Raw genomic sequence first — 25,370 nt, 5'->3', positions numbered from 1 at the left:
TTTTGCCTTCTATTAATTCTTCTGTCTTCTTTTTTGCCTTTGTTAGTATTAACATTTAATTCAAACCAGCTACATTAACTCCTCTTTTACATTCTTCTTCTCAGCACTTTCTAGATATCTGACTCTAGAAATTAAATATTTATTTTTTGGGGGGAGGTTGCAAAATTTGAAACAGTTTCAAAAATTGATTTCTATTTTTATTCCTTAACATGACTTAAAACATTGAAGACCATTGCCTTCAGCAGCCAAGTTCATCTATACTCAACATTCAGAGTAGCATCTAAGATACTGACTTCTTAGTTCAAGTTTGAGGAGCCAGCATTTAAAAAATACTTCTCTGGATAATAAAGTAACTAATTGAGAAAGGAACTGAGTTACTCAGTGATCAGCCAATATAAGATCTGGATTTAGAAACTGCCAGTTCTAGAATGGGAAGAGATGTGATATTTCCCATTTTCCTAATTGTTGTTTACTGTTTCACCACATTCACTCGCAACACAGAATGCTTCAGTTTGTTACTGAGGAAAGCGTAATGACAAGTGTAATAACAAGGAAGCTGTTATTAGAATCTTCCTGATAATACTCTGTTGAAATTGGTATAGTAGCAACAGGGACAAATATGGCTCAGTGGGAGAGAGAAGGATAATTGCTTTTATCAAGAACATGTCTGTGGTAATACAAAATTCTAGACTCTTCTCTTTTTTTCAGATTAAAAATTGTTCTCCTTATTTTTGATACTTAGTTAAATTATGCACACATTAATATTCATTTCTCTTTTCCATGTATTTGCTCAAAACAGGCTTCAACATACTGTTTAATATATTCAGCGGCATTCTTTTATGTGTTGCACTTTGAGTTCTTGCTGGGTTTTTGTGAGTGAGACATTTTACAACACATAACAAAAAGATGATCCCTGCGGCAGCCAGACTTCTATCACTTAAATTGTCCAGACTTTTTAATGTAGTTTCTTTGCATGTCTAATGTATTTGCCTTTGAGCAGTTAATGGCACAACTCTTGTTAAGTCTTTGTGTGAGTGTTACAGCATTGCCTCTGGACTCTGGCTCAGAGCAAGGTCCTGCTGAGCAAGGCGGTGTCGGTACAAGGGAAAGACAAGTGGTTTGCAAGGGAGGCTGCTGTACAGGAAGTCTGCTGTGCCCTGACAGCTGTATCAAGGCAGAACACAAAGGAAGGAAGTTCACAAATGCAAAGTAGAACTGCTGAAATTCACCCCTTTTCCACACTGGTTTGTTTGGGTTTTTTTCTGACAAACCAGATACTGCGTTTCCAGCATGGCATGTTAACTGCCTTCTTGTTCCAGCATCTCTTGTGCAAAACAACATTGCCTTAGTCACTGGGTTCTCTGGATTTACATGACAGGCTTTGTCAGCACGGAGATGGCATGCTTATGTGGGATTTACTGTGATCCCTCCTTTCCAATTCATCTTATCAGACATCGCAGAAGAGGCTACTGCTCCCTTAGTCTCACTCAATAACTGTTATATCTCATCACTGTTAAAAGCAAAAGGTTCCAAAACTTTGAACCTGGGACCAGATGTTCTTAGAAAAAAATCTAAACTATGTATTTAGGCACCTTGCTACTGCATAATGATGCCAGAAAATGTCTTTTCAGTTTTTAAACATGGTTAGTTTTATCCACAAAATGAAAAGTACATCTGACATTGTATGAGAGAAAGCCTTGCATATGCATATCTAGTGTGCGATAGCTCATCTATCCAATCTCAAATTAGATTGCTGTTCAGATTGTTGTCAATGAAGACAAAATGTAGAACAATTTTGCTGGTTAGAATAGAGTATGTTTTTTGAAAACACCAGTTTAACTTTATTTTATTACTCAAAATAGATGAAAATACTTTCACTCCTTACCACATTCAGAGTTTATTTCATGTAATTTTTATCATGTAATTGGTTGAGAGTGGATCATGTTCTTTTAATGGATTTAATTATATTTTGAAATGATGCACAGGCAGTCATTGCTGCTATCACATGCAGTAGCACTATACACTAAAGGTGGGGATCTGAGTTAACCCAGCAGGTAGTCAGAAAGAGGAGACTGGTGACAGTGCTCTTAGATACTACTTAGATCCTGCTTCCTAGAAGGAAGCAACCAGTGTCCTGTTCTACCCAATACACAATCACTACAGACAAGTTCTGGAATGCAGTTTCCCTTCCTCCTGTAGGAAGGGGTTTGTTACTGTTGTGGTCTCTGTTAAGATCAGAGAGAAGGAAAAAGGTCAGTAATCAAGGGGAGGAAAGAGACAGTAAACAGGAATGAGAAAAAATACTGAGATCATCCAGTAAACTGCAGGCTGACTAGGATCAGAAGACAGGCTGCAGCATAGCTGGGAGCAGGCATTGGTTTTCATGTTGGCTGTTCAGGTGAACAGTCCCAGTGCCCCAGCTTCTGTAACCTGCACAGATCAAATGATTTTACATCAAAAATTCCAAGGGCTTTAGTGAAGCAGTTCATCCAAAGAGATAGTACAGTGCAAAGGCTACAGAACCAGATCCAAGGTTAGCTGGAGAGTGGCATGAGTTGCACCTTTCAAGCAGATAATGTAATACATGCTTGATTTACCCTAACTCTGAGGGCTTTCCCTGTCAGGCAAAACATTTTTCTGCCCTTGAGCTGATTATTGCAGGAGTCTGGGACAGCTCTGCACTAAGGAGAGAAAGGTAGCAGATCCACATCCCATCCCCACGCGGTGTGCAGGTGGGTGCAGAAGGAGTCACAACTGGCTGAAGTGAGGGGTTTCAGGATTAGCAATTCTGCAAGGCCTAAGGCAATACACCCAGGTGCTTTGAGCAACCAAGAAATGGTACTTTTTTATTCTCTATGTCATTTTCTGTAAGAAAAGAGGTATTTTTGTAAAGTGAATAAGAAAGACCACTCTTCAAGGAAACTTTTTTTTTTAATGTTGTGACATCATTTAAAAAAAACAATGTGTTCTCATGGTTTGTTTTTCACCAAAACAAAAAATAGCAAGTCACAGCAATGGCAGATCTGTGCTGTCAGTATTGGTGACGCCAGCACTAGTTGCAGCAGATGGAGAGATGCAAACATTCTGGATACTAAAGGCAAACTGATTTTCTTGAGCTTGAGAAAGCAGTACTGTAAAATGCTTCTTCATCCTCAAGTGTAAGCTTTCTTAATAAATAACACTTTCTGAGAAAAGGAAGTTGGGATGTGACGGTGCTTTTGGGACCAAGCCAGCTTTCTAACCAGCAAGCTGCTCTTTCTGTTGATGGTGGCTATTTATGAAGGCTATGCCAGGAACATTGCAAAGGCAGCAGCAAAAGTCAGTTTGCTTATACTAAAAGGGAAAGAGTGTGTTTGCTTATTCTCTTGCTTTAGTAATCATAATCATTGCAGAATCTTAAAAACATGGAGCCTGAAGCTGGGTAAGCATCAGGAATTACAAACCTAAAGATATATAGACACAGTACCTGGATGAGAGGCACCTATATCATCAAAAAATCACCGATGTCCATGTTTTAGCACTTTTAATACCAGTGACATTTGCTGGTGAATTTAGGGGTGTCACAGAAGTCTCACTGTACCAGAAAATGTTGAAGATGTAACCACAGACCTCTGGTGCCTTGAATTGATAACACTTAAGGGTGAAATTAATGTTGATTAATTACCATATAAAAGACAGCCTGAGTAGTCTCTATAAAACACTTGCTCTTAAGGTGTTTCTCTAGTACCATCCTGACTTGCTGGGAAGTTTCTGTAAGACATCGTGGTAAGGGTATCACAGAGGGCAGAATGAGGCAGTTATTGTTACTTTACCAAAAGCATAAAAAAATATGCAGGGTTTACAGACAATTTTGTTTGCAGACTCCTTCACAGAGCTTGTAGCATTACTTTGCTTGCTCTGTAGACCCCCAAAGAGCTAACCCCAAACCCCAGGTTGTTTCCTGAGGATGACTTGTTGGGCTGGAATAGGACACAACACAGGGCTAAGGGAGCTTGACAGGTTAGACTGCCAGTTACAGGATCCGCAATGTTACACAGAGGGTCCCCTATCACAAGGAAGTACACAGGTCCTCTAATCCTAGATATTAGCAATAGGAACAACAAGCAGAAGGTGCTCAGATCAAACTAAGCTAGAAATACATGAGATCCTACTCATTGGACTAATTGCAAGTGTCTATTGGCACTAGTAAGAGAGTATCAGCAACCTCCATAATATAGGCATGGGGTACTAGGCTGGTTGTCTCATTCTGCACCTTGCAGTCCCCTGGCTCATCTTTCTTAGGAACATAAATAAATGAAAAGAAATAATAAAAAATCAGGGGAAGGTAAATCAGAGCTGAGATATACTTAACTTTTCAGTAATGAGCTAACAGAAGTGATGGAAGCCCTTAAAACTTTTTCACTAATAAAGCTTTTTTCCCATATCCAGGCTGTTTGTTTCTCTGTGTCTGGAAAAGGTGGTTTTAAAATGCAGCAAAATTTGTTTCCCCCTTTCCTCTGTATCTTAATTTCCTCACCCAGCATGGTTCTGACTCCATGAGGAAAATGAAATTCCTTGCACTGCTTAACTAGCCAGCAGCCACAGAAGATACGTGAAGGATGCAGAGATTTACATAGTCATTGCTTTCTCTTTCAGGGACAAGTCATGGTCATATTTTTTCTTTTATGTGTAATTTTGATATTATTGCCTAAAAATTGGTTTGGAATTGGAATACAGACTGAATAAAAGAAATATTTACATTATGAGTATTAAGGAAGATTATTGCTGCTTATGCAAAATTGTTACTATTCTTTGTTACATAGTTTATCCATGTAATGGTTCTTGTCATAAACGAAGCCATGATTCCACATGTGTTTCCATTCCCACTGGTGTCTGTGACAGCTGGGGAAGCTTTTCTGGTTGTGTGCTCCTGTTCCTAGAGCCGCCCCTGGAAGTGCACCAAAACAGCTGTTTGCAGGGCAGTCTGAGGATCTGGGGAGTACCAGAAAACATCCCTCTTTCTTTAAGGTTAATTTTAACATGGACCAGTGATGGCCAGCACTGCTGCTGGAAGAATATCTGAGTCCACTGTGGTGGAATATAGACATTTTAGTGAGCAGGATGCTCACTTATTTTTTAAATCTCTCTAGTCATATTGGTGGGATTGTCATTACAGAACTATCCATTACATGATTCTATATTGCAGAGAAGACGAAAAAATTACATGTTTTAATGAAACCTACATTTAGAAATAATATATATGTATGTATGTAACATATACTCCAGGTGTTTTCATTAATTTGGAAAAGATTATTCTCTTCTTTGCTGGAGGAAATACAGGGTTAAGCATGATCTGTCATGAATGGTTGTATGTGAATAAGATTGCATGGAGGAGCAGTGAAAGACTTGACAGCTAATTATTACAGACCTTTGCTGAATACTGGCCAAGGTGAATATAGCTTGATTGGATCTTGAGGCAAAAAAAGGATGTAGGTGAGCTGTCTTGATATGTCAGGGCAGAACAGGCAAAGCCACAATCCTAGGTCACTGACAGTGAATTATGCTGCCAGTACTTCTGTCTGCTTTGGGCCTTTCTCCCCTGCTCTAACCTATTGTTTTAACTTAATGAGTGGCATTGACAAGTAGAGTGCTGTGGGAGGTCTACTTTGTGACTCACTCTGTTTAATATTTTAATCAGCAACCTGGAGGAGGTGAGGCAGTACATTCTCATCATAATTGTGAATGACAACAAATTGTGGGGGTGGAGGGGTTTTACATCCTTGAGGGTTCTCAGGATTTGCGTGGATAAAGCCCTGAGCGGCCTGCTCTGGCCCCAGAGCTGACCCTGCCTTGAGCAGGAGACTGGACTCTGCCTCCTCAGGTGCCTTCCAAACTAAATTATCCCATGAGCCTGATGCAGTGCTCCTGCCTTTTTAAAAGATTCTGTGCCACTACAAATTTCCAGTGTTTTCCTGTGGCTTGGTGCTCTTGTAAGACACTCTGAACTGCAGCAGTGTGACCTGTGGTGCTGAAGTCAGGAGTAACTTGTAAAGTAGGAGTACTGAAAGGCTTTGCTTGTCTGACATGGAAAGCCAAAGCAAAACATTCAGAAAGTCACTCTCCCCAGGAGATGGGCTGAAGCTGAAATATCCTTCTTGGGTCCTTGACAAGTAGGTTTCACAGTCTCACCTGAAGCTGACATGGTTAAAACTGCATTTTTTATTTTGTTCAGGGTTACATTCCCACATTCTGGAGTTTCTGCCTCCTGCCCTCTGGAGTCTATGGGTGTAATTCTGATACACATAGTGTCCCCAAACACTGGAGCTGTCATAGTACAAGAATGTGAAAAGATTTAGAGAAAATTATCACAGCCTTGCTCTTGAGGGTTTAAAAAACAGGGTCTGAGGAGAGGCGGTACCAAGACAGCAGGAGGAGTGAGAACCAGCTTCAGCACACCAACACTTGATAGTTAAAAATATATTTATGATTTATTTTGTTGAAGAGTTGGGAAACCATAGATTATGAAGCTTGCAACTTTTTATTATTCTGTTCTTTAGTTTACTAGCTTCTTTTTTTTTTTTTTTTCCTAATGAGTTTGTCTAATTAAGAAACAGTCTAAGGCTATTTTAACTTACCTTGTAGTCTCTTGTACCATTAGGTATTCTTGATTTTGTTTGATGTTTTCTGGTATTGATGGTGAGGGTGATAATGGCTGATGGTAGCAGTGGGATAAAACAGTATCAAGATCTCAATTGCTAGCTTATATTTTAAAATACTTTGTGAATAAACATTATTCAAGGACAAAGACGAGCTGTACTGTCTCAGTTTTGAGTACTAAACATAAGCTGATTTGTCTTTAGAACTTCAACTGATGTGAATCCCTGATGTTTCTCAGGTGTTCATGTTATTGTCTCCAATGGGTTCTTCCCAAGACATAGGAATTACAAACCGGACAAGGTCAGAGTTCCCCTAACCTGTGTCAAAGGGCATCTGATAGCAGGCTCTACAGAGTGATTCTGGGATAATCTCTTATGTGCAGTTCTGGAAAAAACATCTCCCTGGAGGCTGTTAACTTCTGGTCTGGAATAGGGGATGAATTATTGGACAAACTAAAACGAAGAGAGCTAATGGGTAGTTGGTGGTAAGTGTGGTGCCAGTAGAAATGTGATGAAGAGAAGGAAAAGAAGATGAGAAGTGTAATTACGTGTTATGTGGGGAACCAAGCAACATATCTCAGTGAAGAGTCGGTGAAAAGCGAGAATAATAATAAAAAAAAAAAAGCTAGTCATAGAATTCAACATCTCTAAGGAAACTAGACAGCATGAACACTTCTCAAGGCTTGTGCATGTTTTCAGCATTTTCTTGAGTCACCATAAATACTTTGAGTCCATCTATATGAATTTTAAAAATTTCTTTTTCATGTTCTTGGAGAACTTGCATTGAATGGACTCCTTTGACGTATGCATTTGTGTTTAACTGTTTGCATTGCTTTTGGTGTATGCAGACAAGTTGTTCCCTATGGCTGTATAGATTTTTATATCATCTGAAATACTTGCTGTCCATGAGCTCTTCTATACTGCCTAGTACCATGTGATTACCTGTCTGCACACCTTCAGGGTGAGGGAACAGAGCGAGTGTTTGTATAAATGGAGCTCACTATTTGTACAGAGCCTTCAGTTGCATCTGGAAAGAGCTGCAAAGTGCATCAGCATTGTGTGTTCATGCAGGGATGAAATAGGGCTAGTGAACTTTTGGAAGATGCCTGCTTTATTTGTTTTTTATTCAATTGTAATGAGCAATTACTCGATTCTTCTGTTCAGCACGTGATCTGTCTCATGTTGATGATAACTGCTGATTTTAAAATGTTCTAAGTTCAAAGACATATCAATAAAGCAACATTTTTGTGTTAAAAATTAGTTACAAATCAAACAAAAAATCACCAGAGAAAATAGAAAGTGTTGGAAACATGACTTTTTGTTGCTCTTAAAAACTGTTATAAAGTCTGATTTATTTCAACTGTTGAGTGTGGTAGGACTGTCTACAAGTGGCAGAATCACAAGCAAAATGGGCTTCTAAAAAGGCTGATTTTAGTTGCACACTTTAATTAGGAGAACAGTGAACTCTTGGGCAGATAACAAATCATGGCCCATCCATCATTTCACACCTATTTGGTGAGGTACTAATGAGATTTGTACACTACACAGGTCTAGTTGTGGCCTCTGCACCAAGTCAGACAAACACTTCAGAAACGTTTATATAGTAGCTATTTTAATTCTCTGCGATATCAGTTACCTCTTTAATAATGCAGTTTTATGTTTATTGTACTGGATAGCAGACCTGCTTCTGTATGCATAATCTTTCCTCTTGCCGTTTTTTTCTGTCGGCAGGCCAACTTATCCGGTGCTAGTACATCACCAACCACCTGCTGTGGGCTATGTATCTGTTTTCTTAATTGCAATGAAATCATTTATGCCAAATAATGCCACATTACAACAGCATAATTTAATTTGGAGCTGTTCATTATAGTTCTATTACCCTTCAGCTGTGGCACCCTTCCAGAAAAGGACCCATGAGTATCAGGTTAGTCAGTTTACTGAAGTGATAAAAATGCACCCCATACAGCTTGCTGCCAGGTCTTTTCTGCTGCAGAATTCTGATGTAATTATATTTCTTGGGTTCCGCTTGTGTTATGCTAAAATATAATAGTAATAGTGGGGTGTTTTTTCTTAAACTTTCAAGCCTAGATTACAGTCTTTTGCTATGCTAACTTTATCATGCTGTAGTATAAAAAATAAGGGGGGTTAAGATGCATTACAGATGTTGCTTACATTTGAACAGTGGAGCTTTTAACTTAAAAGCTGTACAGAATTATGCACTACATTAATAGACACCAAGGCTAGAAGAAAATCAGGGTGCCTCAGAATTATTCCCTAATGAGAGCAGTAATGAAAGTTGAACTTGGGAGCATTTGGCTTTTTGTAGTACTTTGAATTTAATGTACATCATTTAAGGCATTTGCTCCATTATAATTTAAGGTATTACCATGCAGAATGAAGTTTAATAACCATTCCACTGTTTCTCTAGAAGTATTTATAGTAAACTTTTTACAATTAATCAAAAGCAGACATTGCAAAAACAAAAATCAGATTTATTGCCAAGATCATAAATGTCAAGTATACTGTTATGCGGGCTTTGTATTACTTCAGTTGCAACTTTAAAGAACATTTTAAGTGATTGGATAAAGGAAGTTTATTAAAGGCTCAGCAGGTCTTCTCTGCACTCTACTGTTATTAATGTAAATGATTGCATCATGTGATAGAGGAGGAGGCAACATGGAAGGAGCTGGTTTTAATCAGGTTTTCTTTGTGACTACCAATAGCTTCAGGAAGAACTTAAAACACAGACCACCCTGTTTCCTCTCACAAACAAATGCAATGTGATTTTAGAAAAAGGGAATGATGGTGCAAACCATCTGGGGTAGTGAATTGCTGAACTTGTCTTTGAATATATCCCCATATCTTCGAGAGGCAGCTGGACATTTAAAATACACAGCCAGGTTTTGCATTCACAGGCAAAATACAGTGATGTGTTTCTTCCCTATAGCTAGTTTCTTGGGATGGGGAAATCTCTGCGTGAGACAAGAGATTTTGTGCATTGTTCTTTTGGCAGTAGAGTTTTGCTCTGTCTATGGAGAAAATATTGGTCCATACCGAGAACTGCTATTGCAGCAATTCTCAAAGCTGCTGAGGAGCACTTGTGAAACGGCCAAAGCTTGACATACAGAAAATGTGTGATGCACATGGACCTGAATGAACAGCTATGTTTCTCCCCCCTGCCCCATGCTGTAAGGATTTCAGTTGCATACAGTTGAGTGCCGTGAAGTGCATCTTTGAATAAACGACAGAGATCGTATCACAGTACGGTGAACTGGGCAGCAGTTCTTTGCAAGGTCTACTGGACTGGAGAAAATGTCTGAGCATGAGAGAGGGAGCGCCAACTGCCTATTTAAAAAGCTATTTATGGTGTAACTTGGTAATAAGACTTGTGATCTGCATGGGTATTAAAGGCTGTAGAAAAGAACTGTGACTCTAGTGGACAATGACAATAGTTGGGAGGTTGGGCTGGAGAAAATCAAAGCAGTTGATGATAAGCAGCATTACTTTCTCGGACAATAGGTGTACAGCAGCTGGTGAAGATAAAAAGAAAAAAAACTTTGGAGATATCCTATCTGTATGGCTATTCCATGTAACATGATCTGAAGCACACATACACGCCAAGCAGGGCTGAATAAAGAAGCTCTAACTTTCTTACCTCCCACATGGTCTTGAATATTGTCTCACAACTTGCTGGACAGACACTGTGATGTTTGTAAGGAAATTCAACACTCCCCATTTTTTTCCAGCCCAAGATACTTTGTAATGCTTGAGGCAAAGGTTATTTGTTTACTTTTATTAGACAACAGTAATACATTTCTTTAGCTACTAAGACAGTGAAAAATCTACTACGAAAGATAAATATTTTAGTGCATGATCTAAACTTGAATTGTGATTGATAGATTTAGATCACTTCTGGCATGACCATAGCATAGAAGGCCCTGGGCTGGGATTCTGGCTCTGGCCTCAGCTTCTCCATGTTTCTTTTTACATGTCTGTGAAATGTGGGTAAGGGCTGGCATCTGCTTTGCAAACTGTTTTGACACTAGTAGGTTAAAAATGTCACTGAAGAAAAGGGCATTGTTTTACTGTTTAATATGCACTTAATGAAGTTATATAGAAAACAGAAGAAAGAAATGAACAAGTTTTCCTCCATTTTTGTGGTTGTGACTTTTAAGCAGGGAAGACTTGGGCTAGGTATAGAAAGACAGAGAAGTACTGTAACATCTTTCCTATGAGCATTTTGAAATCTTTGCCTTTGAAGCTCTTCATAACTGTCTGAGAAATTAGCATAAAGGATCCTGTTTTAGAGCTGGGTATGGACTGATGAATTCTTGAGGTTAGTTTTACTCCAGCTGTTACATCAAATACAAAGTGAGGTAAGTAGCTAAGCTAAGCAAGATAGGTAAGGTAAGGAAGAAAGAACAAATACTTAGATTAAAGGCAAAGCTATGATTTCAAACGTTTGATTCCTATATTACTGTGTGTTTTCAAAACACTGTAGTCCATAAGATGTAAACATGATTTTAAGTGTTTTTCTGCTTTGGAAAGCTCCTGATCATTTGCATTGAAGCATTAAACACAGTTATTTTCATTTTCTGTAAAGCTTTATCAATAAGAGATGTTAGCTAACACTAAGGAGTTTTCCCACTGGAAATGCAGGGAAATCAAACTAAAGCTGGAGTGAGCAGGACACATGCAAACAATACAGAATATTCACAGCACTTTTCATACATAAGCCGGTATGAAAAGCTGCTAAAGGGTCAGGGAAGTGAAAAGGATATTTTACAGATATTTTGCCTGTTACAGAAAAAAATCTGGCAAATGATACATGAAGTAGTTTCTGATACTACAAATGATACATGAAGTTCTAGTTGCAACTGATGGCTGACTTCTGCACACCTGGGAACTCCTACTCACAGAAGCTCCAAGGTCTGACCAAACCTGTGCCTGACATAGCAGGTCTTGACACAGCACCTCAGCCAAGGTGTTCACTCCTTTCTCAAGCATGCACAGAGCACTGCTTACAAACCAGCATTGCCAGGGACTTAAATAAAACCAGCCCTTTGGAACAGATCCATTCCTGGAATACCACTTCGTTGATTTTGTAATTGGTGAACACCCATATCAGCATTTGACTTGACTTGGAGTGATGCTTAAATAGCAGGGAGGAATTTGATTATGGCTTTCCACAATGGCAGCCCACATCCAAATAACTCACCCATACAGTCACTTTTTAAATCTCTAAAAAGGGAAGATACTAACAGGTTAGGTTTGAGTCTGAAAAAAACTTAGTTTCTTCAAAATTCTACCTCTTTTAGAAGATATTTAGAAGATTTAGTTGTTACTTTGAAATGGAAAGTTATCAACATTTTCAGAATTGCCATGGATAGAACTACAGCCCTGCAGCAGGGCCTTAGCTGCAGCTCTTCACTCTTCTACCTCTGTTCCTACAAGGAAACGTACTTCAGTTGAAATCTCCTTTATATCTCTCATGAGAAGGTTTGAAATGGCTCACTGGATTCCAGTTGTGACAACTTGGGGTAATTGGTCCTTAAAGTCATCTGTGGTGTGTCAGCATCTCCTTTCATGTAAATTGACCTCAACATCTATGTGTGGTGGGTCAGTTGAAGTCACACCTAAATCAAACTGACTTCCAGTTTTCTCCTGGCTTTCCCCTGTAGAAAACTGGCTTTCCCCTGTAGGTCTGCAGACCACAGTCAAATTACCTACAAAGTGAGGTGTCAGCTGAGGTAAGTAGGATTGGAAGAAAATGTCTCTGGTTGTCTAAGGTACCTTGCAATATTTGTAATCTGCATAAGCAGCAATCAGCAACACTCACAATAAGCACTAAGTGCTCTAAATGTTGTATTGAGCTCAGTTGTTGAAATCTGAATGCCATTTATGCTGGCCTTTGATAATAATTTGTGATTGCCACTCAAGAAAGCAATCATGTATCCAGTACAGCTAAAAATTAGATGCATAACCCGGGCTTTCCATTACAGTCTGAACTGCTGTAAAGTATATTAAGAGGATCATTGACTGCATTCATGTTCAGATGGCTTACATGCATGTCATGTATTAAAAGAGACAAGAATCTTAAATAACAGAATTTATTTTGGGAGGAAATGTGTGTAGATTACAGGTATTCTTTGGAGAACTCTATAGATAATGTTCTAGCTCATAAAATACACGTTATGATACTAACAACATCTGGTCTCTTTCATGCCAGCATTCTTATGTTTTGAAGATCTTGCTAATCCAGATCTGTCATACTAAGTATCTCATTCTGTGAGTCATTGTTTTCTTTTTTTTTTTTCTTCTCTTTTTTCAGTTATTTATTGCTGACTGCTGAGGTGTTTTGGCTTGATTTTCAGACTAGAACACCTATTGTTTATTTTCTGCCTCTAGAAAAAACAATTTTTTAATATTTTCTTACGTGCAAATTTTCTTGAAAGGATGTAATGGTATAAGAGACTTTTTTTGGCTGATTTTTCTCCTTGTTTAATCACAATTGTTTCACCAGTTTAATCACAAATGTAATATAAAATATTTGATACTGATGGGCAGGTAGAAACATGGCATTGTTGGCAGAGAGGAGAGTACATACTTTTTTCTTCAACATAAAGGAGAAAGACAGGAAGAAGAGACTGGATATAGTTCGTCCAGTACTTGTTGCAGTGTTAACATGAATTATTCCACTGCATGTTGGTAGGTAGCACACCCTGTGCATGACACACTAAGTTGATCACATGTCACTATTTCTGGTGGTACCAATAACCAATTAGCAATCAAGCTTAGCATTGGGGAGAGTTTAGTAGACTTATGACAGAGCAAGTTAACTAGAGAGGTATGCAGAACCAGATTATTGCACTTCATGCTCAACAGCTGTAAACAGAGGATGAGCCTAACGTTCATGTCACAGAAACTAACCCAGTACCCAAACCAAATGGCTAAAAAGTTTTTCCAGGCCTACATTTAAGGCAGTTTGCTCAAGTGGCTTTTTTCTAGCAAGTTCACTCTCAGTTTTTTGTATTATGCTGAGATAGGATCTTGGCAAGAGCTATCCATCCACCCTTGGCTCCCTTTGTCTTGTAAAAGCACCACCATATTGACAGAGAACCTTCCAAGCTGCAGAACTTGCACACTTCAATGTTGCAATACTGTGTATCCTGTTTTTAGAGCCATTGTATTAAATACACTCATAGGAACATAAAGACCACCATACAATTCCTACCAACAAGATATTAGTACAGTAACCTGTGTCCAACAATAGCCATGATTCAACAGACCCAGGATATCTGGAGTACCTTCCTAACTGTTACGCATTTTTCACTTAGGGGATCTCTTCTAGGGTCCTCTAGTTAGTGTCTGCTTGAAAGAACCAGTGACAGAATGAGAATATTTCATCTTTAATAGTGTTACAGTTTCCCAGGGGCTTTGGAAGTCTCCCACTAGCACTGTAACTCCTGTTTTGCTGCTTCTTTCCTCCTAACAGCTCTGCATCATCATGTAGTGGAGTTTGGCCTCTGTAGAAATTCTTTTGGATTTTGGACTTCCTCATGTTAGTTATCCAAGAAGATAATTTCCCAATGTCTTGGAGAAAGACTGTCTAGATGATTGTCAGCCTTGCATTGTTTGGGAATCTTCAGGACTACATTTAGTAGTACTTCAGTACCTACTTTTAGGTATCTGGTGCTATCTAAGACTATGCTGAAAGTTACTGAATGAAGAGGGAGTGAACAAGAAGGGGATGCCAAAGCAGCAGAAGAAAACTGTTGGCAAGTCTAAATCGTCTCCATAGGAAAAAACTTGTAGAGGGATAATACTTTCCCACTAATGGTCTGTTGCTTTGCTGAGATGAAAGTGTGGGCATCTGTCGCTCTAGAGGTCGTAGCGAAACTCTTCAGTGCAGAAATCGAGTTTTCTTTCCATGCAATAACAGTAAACATTTCCGTTTTAGTGACACTGGCTGATCAGATGCTGTACATAGCCTCCTGTGCCCTGGTTCGTCTTGAGGATGTAAGGAGGTATCTGTAGGTGGATAAATTCCAGAAGACACTGAAATGCTCCCAAGGAGTGTTAAAGGTGATTCTGAATTCCTGAGTTTGATGGAGTATATCTACTGGAACAAGTGCAGACAGATGATCATTTCCTCTGTTCATAGCAGTACTGTGCTGTATTCAGCTGATAAGTCCCCCACCTTGTGACATGTGTCAGAAAAAATGTCAAAAATAAGATTTGGAGAGCCTCAAAACAACATGAACTGGACTCCAGAGGAGTAACACACGTATACTGTTTGCATCCAGACAAGAAGATTGATAGCTCATTCAAATGATTTCCAAAAGCCTACTCCTATCTTTGAAGTAACATATTTCCTTACTATATCTGCCATTTGTTCATTCCTAGCATGACTGGGTTTAGATTTTTTTATCAGAAATCCTTGCATAAAAAGCAGTCACTACACCACATACACAGCAAAAAGAAATTGTGTGTGAAAATAGGATGCCAGAGACAGAAATTTCTTCCCAGGCCACAGGGCTCCTGCATGGGGTAAACCTAATTTCATACTTTCTGGATTTTGCAAGCAGCATTAGGAAAAAAAAATATCTGTATTCAGTAAGAGTGTATGAAGTGTGCATCAAATCAGATAATCATAAGCCACCTACATCAGAGCAGCTTTCCAGCATGCCTTGGCTGTGGTGGCTCTTACATATGTTGTATATATTAACTAAACTTTGAGGTTGCTCAACAAGTGAGGTAATATAGAAAAAACAACTTAAGTACTAAATATGACCATTTGCTAATGAACTTTGTGGACTTTTCATCCAGATTATTGCAGCAAACCTCAAAAGAGACTGAATAAAGGAAATCCATTTGATACTGAAAGAGAAGTATGCTGCAGTAAGGAACTATTGAAAGTGAGATTGTAATTGTGTTTGCCCAGAGGTCTGAAACATGCAAGATTTATCAGAAGAGATACTGAGTATCTTTTATCAGGCCATCTGATTATATCTGGAAAAAAGTGGATGAGCTTTGGGTCGCACTGTCTCCTTATCAGACAAAACAGTGGCAAACTTGAAGCCGAGTGCTGACTGAGACAAATTTGATGGGAAAAACATGACAAGTTCTTGCAATAGAAAGAAACTGTTAACAGTGGAAGAGGTGATGAGTTGTCTTTCTAATTAGTGTATGTGGAATAGAAAGGTTTTAGAATTATAAAACTCGTATTACTATGGATTCTGTGATTGATTTATTTTTTAATGCAGCTGTAATTCCAAGGCTTCTCTGAAGGTGTTTCATTGACTTCCTTTAAAGATAAGATCTGAGAGGGTAGACAGAAAGGTAGTGACTTTGTGAAAATTTTCTCCAGCTGGTACATGGAAGTTTCTGTTTTTAAACAATATGTGTTCCTTCTGGTTCTGCCTAGCTGTTTGTTTTCACCTTTCTGCTTTCCAGGGAGGTGAAGTAGAAAAGGTAGATAAGAAAATGTGCCAAGATGAAGACTTTGGAAATCTACAGGTAGGAAACCAGGCCTTGGCTGCCTCTGAGATAAGGCAGTAAATGCCCACAGAGAATGGGAGGAGCAATGCCTACCATGCAAATTGTTAGTAAAATGGATACTGACACTCAGATTTGTGGCTTAAAAACTGGGTCTCGTTGGAATAGTTCTGAGTGTCTGGGGTCAAGTAAATAAGTCTGATGAGTTGTTGTCTTTTTTTAATAAGTGTTAATCAGATTTCCAAATAATTTGTTTCTAAATGGGGGAAAAAAAGCCTTTGAAACAGTTTCTAAGAATGAAGAATCTTAAGTATGAGAGAAATAGCCCCTGGCCAACCTGGTAGGACACATCCGTGGGATGTGAAATACTGAAAGGGATAGAGTAGGAACTCAAATATTTGTTTTTCATTTGCCAGGCAAACATACCATTTATGTACTCAACAGTTGTTACTAACATAATTAATTCTTTAAGAGGAAACATGCTGTGAAGAGTCAGGATTACAGTTAGCATTTGTCCCACAAGAAAAAAAAAAAACCAACTAAGGGAAATAAAACTATTTTCTCTTAATAAAAGCAATTAATTTGCCTTTTTTCTTCAATACTAACATAATAGATAATAATACTAGAAGGACGTTCCTAGCCACAATGCTCCCAGGAAGGAAATTAATAGCACAGCAGTAGTATGTTACTGAGCTGCCCCTCCAGTGGTGTCTTGACTTCTGACAGTCCAGACAGGCTTCAAAGAAGCTATTAAAGACAAATACTTTTTAGAAAGTAAAGAGTTGTTTATTATTTTATAGTGTGTTTCAGAGATATTTTTTTATTGGTTTATATTTGTCTGCTGAGCATGTATGTATTTGCAAAAGCCCAAATCTGAACTTCTTGTCTTGTTTCTGTTCATAGTCTATAGCGTCCAGCCCCAGAAGTGTCCTTTTTCACTTTGCTGCCAGCTTTGAGATTTCAGTTACATTTGGAACTGATTATTCTGGGCTCCGTTTTGGATCACTATTACAAGCTACTAACTGTAGAGCTGTTGTACAGCTGCTCGTACTAGCCTCTGAATACCTTAATGCAACTTGGTAGAGCTTGTAGGTTTGGGGTTTTTTTAACCAAAAGTGCCTTACTTCTTTCATCCCAGTATGCAATAAATCGCTGTTAAGTAAGAACTATGCACTGCCCAATACTGTCAAGCATAATAGAAACCCACTAAGTAACCTGATACATCAAGTTACTTCAGAACAGAAGCAGAATACTTCAGAAGCCAAGCTCACATGGTTCTATAAACCTTTTTGACTTAACTGAATTATTACCTGTCATAAATGTAGTAGAAATTGATATGCAGAATATGAACAGTTAACATAGTCTAGGATAAAAATTAGAAGTAGTATGTTGCTTATCATGTGTACACGTGCAATGGGTCAGTTTAATTTTCAATGTGAATGTATTCATTAAAATATTTAATGCAGATAGTTTGAATACAGTAACTCACATAGTGTTAAATATCTAACTTTGGGGATTTCAAAATATACGTATTTTCAAATGTAGTGCATGAAAGCCTTTGCCTTCAGTGAAAAAGACTGATAGTTCAAGTCCAAGGAAGTCAAACAGGGAGCAGAGCTTTTTGAAGCTTTGCTGAGACTCTCACCTATTATAGCAGGCAAGGGAGGCATTGTGGTCTTTAAAGTCAGATCATTCTATTTTTTTTTCCCCAAGCCCTTTAACACAAGTTTCCAGAATTGTCAGTTAATTTGCAATTAATTGAAATTATTTATTTGGTAGTCTAAGAGGAGAAAGGTTTGAAAACATCTAAAAAGTACCTTTAGGAAACTCAGAATATTTTTTCTCTTTCAGAGTAATTTCCAGCCACTTTAATCTGCTCTAGATGTTTGTTGTTAAATGTCTTATAATCACACAGGAAAAATGAACAAGTCAGGGAATTTGCAGCTTGATTCCCCATATGGCAAGGGACACTACCTTAATAATTGATCTCCTGAGCCTATTTCAGATACAAATAGTAAAAAACAGGAAAAAAACCCACAAAAAACCCCCCACAAACCCAAAAATCTTTCTTAATCTTTATCAATGATTCTGCCTTCAGCATTTAATTTTTCACTTTGAAATCCTTTTCTCCTTCCATACTAGGTTTTAAATTGATTTTACTCTACACAAAGTAGCCCTTTTTTACCTTTTTGTAAACATTATTTTTTCATATTTTCATTATTTAAAAAAAAATACAGCAGTCCTGTGGAATTCTCTTTTGTTTGATGTAGTTGTCCTGGAGACTTGAGTTGTGAGTTGTCAAGTACTCTGAATCAACAGCTGAATAAAAGTGAAATGTATTAGGAAGAACCAAGTGTGTTTTCACTGTTGGTATGTCAAGCTGGTGCTGTGAGTTTTCTCTCCATAGTGATCAGCTGTACAGATTCTCTTAAGCAGGTTGGTGGTCTGAAAGTCAAGGCTTCTATCTGATGACAATCTGGGAAATATTCCTTTAAAAGTTTTTGTATTTCACAGACACCCTAAATGTTTTGCTTTCTTTTCCATTTTTCTTCATTCCAGTCTGGATTTGAATATAAGGGTAACACTGGAATGGTCTAATTGATATAAATTATTAAAATGTCATTAAGTCTCCTGTTCGTGGAAGCTTCTTCACTTGTAACTCTCTCTCTATAATTGTGACTTGCATTTTGGTACTGAGTTATAAACTTATAACAGCTTATCTTTGTGAATCTTCATCATCCTAGAAATCCATGTAAATCATTAAAATCCTGATTTTTTTGTGTAAGGTCTGTATCCTATAAACTATTTAGTAATGAAAGCATCTAAGGACCGGAATATATAAACTGGAAATTCTACTGGACTTTAAGATCTTTTGATTAAAAATACATATCGGGATTAAATATTAATAAATCTGTAGAGTGCTGGGTATGCTGTGGATGTCCTGGTGTTCAGATGGGCTGAGTATCCAGAGAACCACTTGGATACAGTTTGTGTGGCAGATGCTCATCACTTCTGAACCTTAAGCCCCATCCTCATCTGTTCACAGAAGCATGATTCCCTTGCTCCCCTCGGGGTGCCTACACCTGCACACAGCTGTGCATGGCCCCATTGCGTTCAGTCCCCTTCCTTCTGCCTGTGGCACTACTGTCTTGATTATCCCCACAGAAGCTACAGCCTGTATCGAGAAGTTACAGATCTTCCTTTTAGTACTATATTCAATGCTTACTGCAGTAGGTTCCAGTCCTTTATGTGCCAGGGGTCATGCAAGAGTGCAGTTTGGACTGATTCCTACTATTCTAACTTCAGGTCTGTATGCTGACCTGAGCTGGTTATTTCCAAGCACTCTTTGTTAGCCTCTAGTAGAGCCATACTTAGTGAGTATTTAATACAGTGTTGTCAAGGCATTAAATAAATATACAAGAATGATAATAGCGAAGTATTCGTGCAAGAGGATGGGAGAGTTTGTGGTATTATGTTGTGTATTTACATTAATTAGTAAGTTAACCTTATTTCCTGGATGTTCTCCTCAATTGATTTTGATTATTTTATTGTCATTCTGGTGGTGAAGGAACACCTAACAGTGCTATTGAATGTACTGACCTGAGTAGCCTCTTATGGTGAGAGCCTGTTGTTGAGTTTCAGTTTGAATTTTGTTTTCCACTAGCCCAGATTGTGGTAAGAAGATCAGAAATAGTGGAAAACAAAACCCCTGTGCTGGAAGGCTTGCAGATGAAACATAAAAACTTTGGAGCCTGCTGTGATTATTTGGTAGTAATGAAGCTTGGCAGAGCAGGAGAAGGTGATGAAGTATAGAAAGGCAAAGGAATAGGCTGCTGTAGATCCAAATATTTTGCCCCATGTTGTATATATCTGTATCTATAATGTGCATTTTTTGCTAGTTTTCCTCCACAGCCTGTTTTTGTCTATACCCAATGTAGAATGGATTATATTTCAATCTTGAAAGGCCTAATTTTCTGTGATGGCAATTAATAACACAGAGTAGCTCACCTTCTTTCTCCTCCAAGATGTTTCATTGGTATTAAACAAGGACATTGCCTTCAGGTACTCTGGGTCTTCCTTCATTCATTAAGTCTTTTCTGGCTTGTGTATTCACAGCTGTACTGGTTCAGCCTGGCCTGTTTCACACATTTCACATTTTCTATATGTTGCGCTAGAGCAGTATACACATGAGGTGATAAAGCTAAGTTTACATCCACTTCTCCATGTCCTCTGACCATCTTTCCTCTCTCTGTACACAACAGCCTCTGGGTTTTTTTAATAATTTCTTTTTCTTTTTTCTTCTCTCCCCAGACAGCTCCTCACAGAAAGTGCTGATGTGAAACAGAACTGAGAAATGTCCAGAGCTGTCAGGATGTGAAAGCCTGCAGATATGTGTGTGCCTGTTCACTGCTGGGATTCCTGACTCGACTCCAAAGGCTGTGGGAGGTAGTCGAGGTTGAGACACCTGTTTCTGATCCAGCTCACAGACCAAACAACTGAACCCTTTCCCTCCCCCTTTCTTAGTGTGCTCACCACTGCTCAGTGGTTAGATACATACTGCTCACCAAAGACAGAGGGAGTACATAGTCTTCAGGTTGAAGCACTGAGGTGGGATGCAGGCATGTCGGATTCAGTTCTTTCTCCCCACGCTATATAAATGCCATGTATCAAGCGAGGCTGCAACTGGTAGATGTTAGTGTAGTTAAAAAAAAAAAAAAAAAAAAAAGACAATCAAATGTCATTTTCACAGTTCTACCTTGGGCAGTATGGCACAGTTAATTGCCAGCTGGAACAATGTTCTTTTAGTTTTCATGATTGGAGATGCAGGCATTGGTATGAATGAGCAGAGGTGATACTCTGATTCACTTGGGAATAGCCTAGTAGTTGCTTTCCAAGGTGTAAGTATTTGAGCCTCAGGATGGAAGAATATGAGGGTTGATGACAGAAGCTTAACGGGAGTTCCAAGGTGGTAAAATGTAAGTCAGTTCAAATTCCATTCAATAAAGAAATATTACTTTGTATCCTAAACTCAACAAGTTATCAGACCTTGCAAAACATTCATAAGAACAAAGAGTAATTCCTTATATATTAAATCTTTACTGTATTTTAGCTTTGAATACCGGAGCATTGTTTTACTGGGGGAGGTGTGGTGGTCTAGCTTTTAAAATTTGTTGGTAGTAATTTTGTATTACAGAAAATCTTACTTCAGAAGCAGCCAGTTTAGCAGGAAGCCATTAAATGAATAAAAGGGAAATGTCAAGAATTACATGGTCTGAGGACTGGCTGATATTGCAGTGTGAAATAAAAGCCCAGAAAACATTGATCTTCTATATTTTCCCTGTCGTCTGTGTAGAAAATGGAGGCAAAATAATCTGGTGTTTCTCCTGAGTATCACATTGGCTGTTCTATATGTGTATACATATGTGTACTTTAAAAAAAAGAAAATAAGAACTGTTTCATATCTGTTTGATCTTGAATACAGGAGAGCTGTTTGTAACAGTGCTGGCTTAGTGATCTTACTCCCTACTGACATTAAGGAAAACTAAGTGTAGGTAATGAGTAGCCATAAAAATAATGCATAAAATGTATGAAAACTGTTTCTTTCTGTAGTTCTTAATCCAATCCATATTTGCATCCAGTGCTTTGCATTTACAGTAATGTCTTTGCTCACATAATTCTGTGTAAGTAGCTATCCATGGTCATCATTTATCTGTTAAACACAAACAGTACATTTGTGTGTGAAGCAATGAGATGAAGCCTTTAGCTCAAAAAGTAGACTAAGATTAGAAAGAACCTATAAAGAAGTGCAAAAATAGTATCAGTAAGGAAGAGTGAAAGAATTTAACACAGACGGTAGCCTTGTAAGGGGATGTGGTGAGTTGACCTTGGCTGGACACCAGGTGCCCAGCAAGCAGCTCTATCACTTCCATTGTCCGCAGAACAGGCCTGGGTGGAGAAAATAAGATGGAAAAAAACTTGTGGGTCAAGATGAAGGCAGTTTAATGAAGCAATAGCAAAAGTCACACACACAGAAGTGAAGGAAAACAAAAGATGTTATTCTCTACTTCCCATCAGCAGGCAATGTTCAGCCACTTCCTGAGAAGCAGGGCTCAGTATGCGTAGTGGTTGCTCCGGAAGGCAAATGTAAATAACAAATGCCCCCACTTCCTCCTCCTCTCTCTTAGCTTTTATATCTAAGCAGATGTCATATGGTATGGAATATCTCTTTGGTCACTTTGGGTCAGCTGTCCTGGCCATGTCCCCCGCTCCCAAGGTCTTGCCCACCCCCAGCCTAGTGGTGAGGATGGGGAATGTTGGAGAGACAGCCTTGATGCTGTGCGAGCGCTGCTCAGCAGTAGCCAGAACGCTGGTGTGTGTCACCACTTTTCTAGCTACCAGTACAAACCACAGCACTATGGGGGCTGCTGTGGGGCTCAGCCAGACCCAATACAGAGGACTTCCAAGACTGAGATAATGACTCAGCTGAACTACTGGCAGGAGGTAAGGTTGTGCACAGTCTTATGCAGCTTGGATGTATGTTCTGGTCTACATACAGAAGTACATCATAAGTTTCAAAAGGGCATACTCCAGAGCTAAATAATGGAGATCTTTTTTTTATCATCTGTGATTCTGAGAAGCAATAGCCAAGGCTTAGGCTCTGTCCTTTAAGATACACAGAATTCTGAACTTAGTCACGGTGGGATGCTGAAGGACCTCTCTCCCACTGAAAACTTGTTTTTTCCTCTGTATTTATTTTTGTGATATTTTTTTTAATATTCCAAGTTAATGGAATTCTAATGAATGACAGAAATCCTCCACCATGAAAAGTTTGCGAACTACTTAATTGTATACACTTAAATGATTGCTCAATTTTTATTCTGACAATAAGTAATGGAGCTTTTTTTTGGTTTGTTTTACTTTGGCTGAAAGCAATGTATTTGCTCCTGTTCTAAGAGAACTTTCAGCCCTCTTGCTTGATACATTACAAGTGTTAGACTGCAGAGCTGTGATTCAGGGAACTAAAATGGTATAAAAATACACAATTACAAACTTCCTTTTACATCTGGCCATTTTATTTTTTGTCATAACTTGAAAGAGCAAATGTAAATATTTACAGACACTTTGAAGTTATAGCCTTGAATTCCATCCTAATCCCTGTTTTAGCAGGTTTTGCCTGACAGAATCCTGCCTAGCACCTTACACAGGCCCTATTTCAGAGGTGCATCACTGTGCCCATTAGCAACACACACAGGCCTGCAGGCTTGTACAAACAGCAGGCCATGCTTTTTGTATGCTGTAAGATAATTCGGTCTGGAAAGTTCAGCAATATAGATACAATTTGCTTATAGAAAAGTAGAGGCTAAATAAATGTGCCAGCCTGAAAATTACAAATACAGAAATACCTGTGTTCACACTCATGGTCTTTTTAGGGACATTTTTTCTTGTGATGGCTGATATAAGATGACGCAGAGGATAAGGACAGTCCCCACTGACCAGCTGCATGGTACATACCATGGTGAGAACAGCTTTTCTCTATCTGTTTGCGTTCAGCTCTACTGTTGAGCACAGGACTAAGGAAGCTTGTTTAACTGCAGATATTTGTTTTCTCAAATATTTTAGCTCCCTGTAATAGCAGGTTTTGTCCATTGAACTACCTGCGTTCTTTGAAAAATCTGAATTTCAAGATGATGTTAAATGTAGCCCAGAGACACAAATTTATCGGAGAACTTGAGGGTGCTGTGGGTATCAAACTTTATTTCTACCGGAGAAGAAAAACAGAAGATCATATTTCATAGTGAAAGAGGTATTTTCTTACTCCTCTTTCTTTCTTGTTTGTCATTCTCAGCTTGATGCTAGTAGCCTGTATAAGGATGGTTATGTCTATGTACCTATATATATATGTTCTTCATCATACAGTGGTGGCACAGGAATGTATGCTAGCATCACTGCTTTGTAGAATCCAACATTCCTGGCTTGAATTCTAAGCTAGGGAAAAGGAAGAAAAAACAGTCATACAGTTTGAAATATTCTGTAAGAAAATGAAATGAAGTTACTTGTAGCTTAACTGCTGCCCCCAAAAAAACAGTGAGGTAATTAACAATTGTTACCTTTTCCTGGAGCTTGAGTAATATTTAATTTTTTCTTTAGACATATGTGCCCTGCTAGTTCCTTTTGCTTTAGCAAGTACGCTGAACATTTGAGTGAGATGGGGTTTACTGAGACATATCCCTGCTCTTTGTAAGAGTTTGGCATTCCTAGTCCTATTCCTGGAAGAGGAAGAAAACATGTATATACAAATACATGATTAAAAAAGCAAATGCAAACCGACATCTTTTGAGAAAAGGCTGCTGCAGGACATGGGAGACACATTTGCTAATGAAATGGACACTTTCCAGCTCATGGGAATCTAAGATAAGGCTATAAATGAAGTTGGTGAGGTGGTGGGAGGAGAAACGTGGCTTCTCAAGGAGAGCAGGGATGTCTCCAAGAAGGAAGCAGAGGAAGCATGGCTTGCATCTTGCTGCAGCCTGAAGGACACAGTCAAGAGAAATAGTCTTAGATGAGAGTGCCAGAACTGGGGTATGTGTTTTTTTGTTTGGCCAATAAAATTAGCAAGGTTGCGTTTGCCTTAAAAAGAATCTCGCGTGAAAAGTCTTCCTGTGTTTCCATCAAGCCTTCTAGTGGAGGAATATGATTTCTGCAAGGGTGAAGTAGTTCAGTATCAATGAAGGCATGACTGGCTATTTATGGTTTGTTTGGGTAGGTGTGGTAGACTGCCTTGTCCATGTCCTGTTGTCCATCAGGAAGAATGTGGAGCTGGACCTACTTTTTGGTAGTTTTGTTGCCCAGTGGAAACCAGTTACACAAGAAAGATTTCTAAGTTGCTTAGGAAGGTCATTCAGCAGTGAAATCCTTCAAATAGAAAGGCACTGACATAAAGCCAAAAAAGTGAGAAAAGAAAAATTAGTAATGGTTATGTTGTAGTTCATAAAGAGAAATTTCACACAGAGCTTTTTCCAGTTTTTAAAAAATTTCCGTTCTCACCACCTACATATTCAGCAGAACATTGTCTCCAACTGGAAGAACTTTTCACATATGAAAAAACAGCTGTTTGAGAAGGCAAAATGATAGGTGCTGTTCTGGGTGAGGAGAGAGGTAGGAGAAGATGGTATTTCAGCATAACAGGAATCAACATAAAAAAATCCTCTGGAGTAGAACTGCTCCTCCTCACAAAAG

General features: G+C 38.7%; 1 long non-coding RNA gene across 1 annotated transcript in view; it reads left to right on the top strand.

The window, feature by feature from the left end:
* Positions 1–21,434, top strand: part of LOC129736814 (uncharacterized) — a 78,823-nt gene extending 57,389 nt beyond the window's left edge. The window contains exons 2-3 of the long non-coding RNA XR_008733898.1: positions 12,338–12,385; positions 20,445–21,434. This is a non-coding gene — a long non-coding RNA (uncharacterized LOC129736814). The remainder of the gene's footprint in view (positions 1–12,337; positions 12,386–20,444) is intronic.
* Positions 21,435–25,370: the final 3,936 nt, after the last annotated feature.

Source organism: Falco cherrug, chromosome 9 (assembly GCF_023634085.1).
Source record: "Falco cherrug isolate bFalChe1 chromosome 9, bFalChe1.pri, whole genome shotgun sequence".
Taxonomy (NCBI): domain Eukaryota; kingdom Metazoa; phylum Chordata; class Aves; order Falconiformes; family Falconidae; genus Falco; species Falco cherrug.
Note: the sequence above shows the minus strand (reverse complement) of the source record. Positions and strands in the feature narration are given on the sequence as shown.